Source organism: Rutidosis leptorrhynchoides, chromosome 4, assembly GCF_046630445.1.
Source record: "Rutidosis leptorrhynchoides isolate AG116_Rl617_1_P2 chromosome 4, CSIRO_AGI_Rlap_v1, whole genome shotgun sequence".
Lineage (NCBI taxonomy): Eukaryota > Viridiplantae > Streptophyta > Magnoliopsida > Asterales > Asteraceae > Rutidosis > Rutidosis leptorrhynchoides.
In genome coordinates, this window is record NC_092336.1 from 39,135,528 (window position 1) to 39,141,733 (window position 6,206).

The following is a 6,206-nucleotide window of genomic DNA, read 5'->3' on the forward strand; positions in this document are numbered from 1 at the left end:
TTGCTGTGTTGCAGCCTTCTTGTTTCTGTTTTTCTGGACGTGCCATACCCATCACAAAATCTTGATTTCATTCTTCTTGAGGTAGTTCTAATTCCTAGTTAAATCCTACTTAAATCTATTAGATAATAAATGTATGTATTAAGAATAAAGATTATGATTTTATGTTGTGAATAATAAGGTTTAAAGTTTATAAAGATTTATGAATTGTTGTAAGGTTAATTATTATGATTATTGAAAAGGATTATGATCAAGTATTATAATTAGTTATTAATAGTAGTTATGATTTTATGTAGTAACTAGATTGCGATAATGATAAAAGATGTATGAATTATAATTATGGAGTAATAAGGTTAAGTAGGTTTAATGAATGTTGATTAGTAATAATATAACGGGTATGATTAAAGTAAAAATATAATTGAAAGATGATAAGAATATGATTATGATCTTATGTGGAGTAATAAGGTAAAAGTATAATTAAAAGTATGACTAAAAGATGGTAATAAGTATGATTAGGGTTAATGAATGTAACTATTAGTTATAGAAAAGATATGATTTTATGTGAAAGGTGGTTAATTAGTAATGATAGTTAAAGATTTTGAATTGATATTGGCTAAAAAGATTACTAGTTGTTAAGTTAAAACTTATGACTTTATGTCAAGTTACAAAGATTGTGATTAATATTTAGGTTATGATCATGGTGTACGTGCATGCATGCATGCATACGTACGTGTGTGCAAGTATACACTGTATGTATATGTGTGTGTGTGTGTATATGTGAATATATGCATACGTGTATATGTATGTATATATAAGTATGTATATGTACGTGTGAATGTATGTATGAACGTTCATTATGTAAGATACATAAGTTAGTAAACCTAATTATAACAAGAAGTAATATATATGTATATGTACCATCTTTCACTTATATATATGTAACATATACACCTACTAAATATATATACATATCATATAGTTATAAATACATACATGTATGATAATAATAAAGAATGTATATATATGTATGTATCACATAGATATAATCACACACGTAACATATAATGATAACTTACATAATAGTTGAAAAATTAAAGTAATTAATAATACTATTGTTAGTATAACCTATACACATACCTATATAGGAACACATAATAACACTAATAATATTATCAATTATATACATATAACTTTCTCAAAAACGGTCACTGTTAATATAGTTTACTATATTAATAAACAAGCTATATGTCTATTAGACATTACCTAATCAAATATTATATCTCTAGGTTGAGATCTCTGCTTACACACTCCATTCATACTACTTGCGTGGATTTGCTTGCTTGTTATTAAGGTAAACTTCATAGCCCTGCTTTTTAACTTTCTCTATTACTTATTTTATAACTTTGGGGTGAGACACATGCTTGATTTTAAACTGTTTTATGCTTAGACACAAGTACCTGAAAACTGTTTAACTGTGCTGACATGCTTTGATTCATTCTAAATCCCTACCATGATGTCGTTAATTGCTACATATAAAGGCAAGCTTAGTTATTGTGAATAGCGCTATTGGGAGTGACGTCTCTAACCATTTGACCGTTGGTCTTTGGTTACATAATAATGATTAAACGACACTGACAGTTCAAGGTGTCCTGGGGTAACTTTGTTTACGTATCGATATCATAACTTTCAGCATTTACTTTTGATAACTAAATCTTGTGGTCTAAAACTATATACATTAAACCTATGTTGTTCACTCAACCTTTTTGGTTGACATTTTAAGCATGTTTTGTCTCAGGTGAAGAACTGCTAAAGATTATTTTCTTTTTGGACTTTGCTGTTTTTGGAGTCCGCATATCATCATTCATATTATTGCATTAGAACATTTTAGATTACATTTAAATTTTAAGGAGTCATTTGTAATGACTTAATACTTTCCGCTGCTTATAATACATTGTTTATCAAATAAAACGTCTCATATAGAGTCGTTCTCGTTTATACATACTTGTGTTGTGATATTGTGAATTCATATTTCCCCAGCCCTATTTGGGGGTATGACAATTACAGTCTTTATGAAAATATATATGTGCATATTTTCTTCAGATGTAACTTAGATTTAATGAGTTAATATTAAATTAAACTCATTTGATTTACGGTTGAAACTAGAACTGAATAATCCCTAAAGACTTTAGAAATTACATAACTTTTACGGAGTATTTATTCAATAAAATTGAAATTATGAATTAATACTTCATTATTTGTTGGTGTTTGTGGAATTCTTGTGAATTTCGCAAGGTACGAATAATGTTATTTGAAAAGTTTCGAGTACATCGACGATGAAAGTGAAAAATCAAACTTATATTTGAATAATTCATTTGATTTATTATGAATTGGGATTTATTGAATTGAGGCAGAGATTGTAGTTAATGATGGTTAAATTGTGGACGAAGGACGTATATTATTGCATATTAGTAACATGAATTAACCGAGTAGTTAAGATTCACATATAATAGCTTAGTACGGAAATATTTATTATGGTCTAAAAATTTATATATATAAGATATACATATAAATCCTTCAGTGGAAATGAGTTAATACTTCATAACTCATTGATATGACATACTTGTTGTTGATTTATAATGATGTCCACGGTCATTCTTGAACTGACGGATTTTGTGATATTATAGGTGCTGCTGATTCTGACAACGCTGATGGCACTGACTGTACTGGTGATGTTCATGGTACTCTTGATGCTGTTGGTAAATCAAGTCTAGCTTGTAAACCACACATCATTCTTGTCAGGGTTTCTACTCTTCCTTCTATCATTTGGGTTCACTCATCTAATTTATGGTTAGGGCTAGAATAGATAATCTCCAAGACTTTAGAGACTACGTAATCGTCGCAAAATGTTTCTCCAATGAAGTTATGAATCAATACTTCATCGTTTGTTGTTGTTGGTATTCCTTGGTATCTATAGAGTGTATGTCATTGATACTCGTGGGATATAGGTTGTGATGTTGAAGTGTGGGATGCGGATGTTACTGTTGGTGGTGGTGATGGTACTATTGGTGTTGCTGATGGTGGTACTGGTTATGCTGCTGGTGTTGCTGTTGTTGTTTGTAACCCTTGCACCATATTCTCTAAAGCCACTACTCGAGCACGAAGCTCGTTGACTTCTTCTATTACACCGGGGTGATTGTCGGTTCGGACGAGTGGATAAATAAAATCTAGAATTTGATGTAGTATATAATCGTGACGAGATACTCTGGAAATGAGAGAGAAAATGGTGTTTCGGACCGGTTCACCGGTAAGTGCTTCAGGTTCATCGCCAAGAGGGCAATGTGGTGGATGGAAGGGATCACCTTCTTCTTGTCTCCAATTATTGAGGAGGCTACGAACCTATCCCTAATTCATCCAGAATAGATGATGGCTAATTGGTTGATCGATTCCGGTCACACTGCTTTCGGAGCTTGAGTGGGATTCCATATCGGAATTCTAGGGACTTGAACTAATGACGAATTCCATTTCGTTCGATTGAATAAAGGATTTTTCGATATGAAATGATTTTTCGGCTATCGGGTGGTATTCTAATTACATAGAATATCTATATATATACCGCAAAAGATTTCGTAGATTACGGAGGAATTTACGGGATATGCCAGGCAAAGTTTACAGTAACAGATACGCTAAGATATGGATTAGCAGATACGCTAAGATATGAATTTTGTCTATACACTATTCATGCAATCAATGCAGTAAGACGTGTCTAGACTAAGAATGATAAGCAGGCAATTTCCGACAAAAATGATAAGCAAAACTTTTGACATGCAGACACGGTCGAAGTCCAGGCTTACTAATGCATCCTAACGACTATCAGTTAGACACACTAATGCAGACCTGGTTCGCTAAGACCACCGCTCTGATACCAACTGAAAGGACCCGTTCATATACATTATAAACGATTCACAATAGTTGATTACATCGCGAGGTATTTGACCTCTATATGATACATTTTACAAACATTGCATTCGTTTTTAAAAGACAAACTTTCTTTACAATGAAAGTTGACGGCTTGCAAACCATTTCATAATACATCCAACTATAATTGACATAATAATAATCTTGATGAACTCAATGACTCGAATGCAACGTCTTTCAAAATATGCCATGAATGACTCCAAGTAATATCCTTAAAATGAGCTAATGCACATCGGAAGATTTCTTTAATACCTGAGAATAAACATGCTTTAAAGTGTCAACCAAAAGGTTGGTGAGTTCATAGGTTTATCATAACAATCATTTCAATATATTAATAGACCACAAGATTTCCCTTTATAAATATATGTACACTCGCAAGTGTATAAAAGTATTCTATAAGTTGTAGGCACTCGGTAACAAGCCTTAACGTTCATGTTTTACCCTCTGAAGTACAGCAGATCAGGTGTGTTTAAAATAACCTCGAAGTACTAAAGCATCCCATAGTCAGGATGGGGTTTGTCAGGCCCAATAGATCTATCTTTAGGATTCGCGCCTACCGTACATAGACAAGTAGTTTAATGTTACCAAGCTAAGGGTATATTTCTGGTTTAAACCCACGTAGAATTAGTTTTAGTACTTGTGCCTATTTCGTAAAACATTTATAAAAACAGTGCATGTATTCTCAGTCCCAAAAATATATATAAAAGGGAGCAAATGAAACTCACCATACTGTATTTCGTTGTAAAAATACATATAACGTCATTTAACAAATGCAAGGTTGGCCTCAGATTCACGAACTGTAAGACCCGAATATTTTATTGTACATATGTGTGTATAAGTTATTCAAGTTGTGGGGTTTAGGTTGTATTTAATTAAAAGGTAAAAGAAGCTGAACTGGGCATTTGGCGCGCCGCGCGGCCTTATGGCGCGCCGCGCCATTATGGGCTGACAGCTCACTTTGTTTTTAAATTAGATATTTTGAGGTTATTTTGGTAAAAATACTTAAGGGCCGAATTAAATGCCTTAGATCAGTTTTGGGAGCTTCATTACTCCATTCACAACCACCAAATCTTCTCCACTTCAATTTTAGAGAGAGAGTGCACTTCAAGAGTGAGAAAGCTCCATTAACGGAAGAAGGAGGTTGAATCGGGTCAGTGCGTGTTTTAAAGTCATTCATCTAGTCGCTAGCTACGTAGTGATTGTTTTGGTAAGTTCTAAAACCTAAATTCTTACATTAATTGCATTAAGAGTTAGGGTTTGGGTCAGTGATGCACACAAAACCCAATTGCTTGTAAATTTGGGAGTTTTGGGTGAATTTGGGTCTTGTAGACTCAAAGATGACTAATTAGGGTTTTCAAGTATTAAATTATGTTTATAAGCTTAAATTGGTTAGTTAAAGTACTAGAACACTTTAATGATATGTAAATGGGTGTTAATTGGGTATGGATGACCCAAATGGGTGTGTTGACCTTGAAATGGGTCAAATGAGTCTTTAATGACCTAAGTGGCCTTGCATGTGTGCAAATGAGTTAACTTTGTGATTTAAAAGTGTTTTAAACCGATCTTGGTTAATGATTAGGGTTTTAGTGTATGTTGACCCAAAATTAGGGTTAAGGGTTCAAATGGGTTGAAATTGCACCTTGGGTCAAAATGGCTTTGGAATGGTGAAAGGATCGGTTGACCAACTTGAGTTTGCGTTTGATAATATGTATAATAGGATAGGTGCGTTACATTGAGGTCTTGCAAGCTCGGGTAACTTTCCACAAGAGTTTTGAGGTGAGTGGAATAATTATATGCATAGGTATATAATGTATCTATTTGTTGTAGCGTGAAATGTGAAGTGTCGAGGTGTTAAAACACCACGTTTCACGTGAAGAGTGTAGCATCGAGGTGTTAAGGTGCCACTCAGGTGTAGCATCGAGGTGTTAAGATGCCACCTAGGAGTGTAGTGTCGAGGTGTTATGACACCACTCCGTAAAATATGAGTGAAGCATCGAGGTGTTAAGATGCCACTCGGGGTGAAGTACCGAGGTGTTAAGGTGCCACCCTAGGGGTTAGTGGTGCGAGGTGTTAAGTGCCCTAACGGATGTTATGAACACTTATGGCGTTTTCGCGAGCGCCGTTCCCTTGTACTATTGGTTAACCATGGTTATTTGTGTTGTAAGCATATTATATTATTCGAGTTATATTTATATACGGTTGTTATGCTAGCTTGTGGTATTGGAGAATGATAG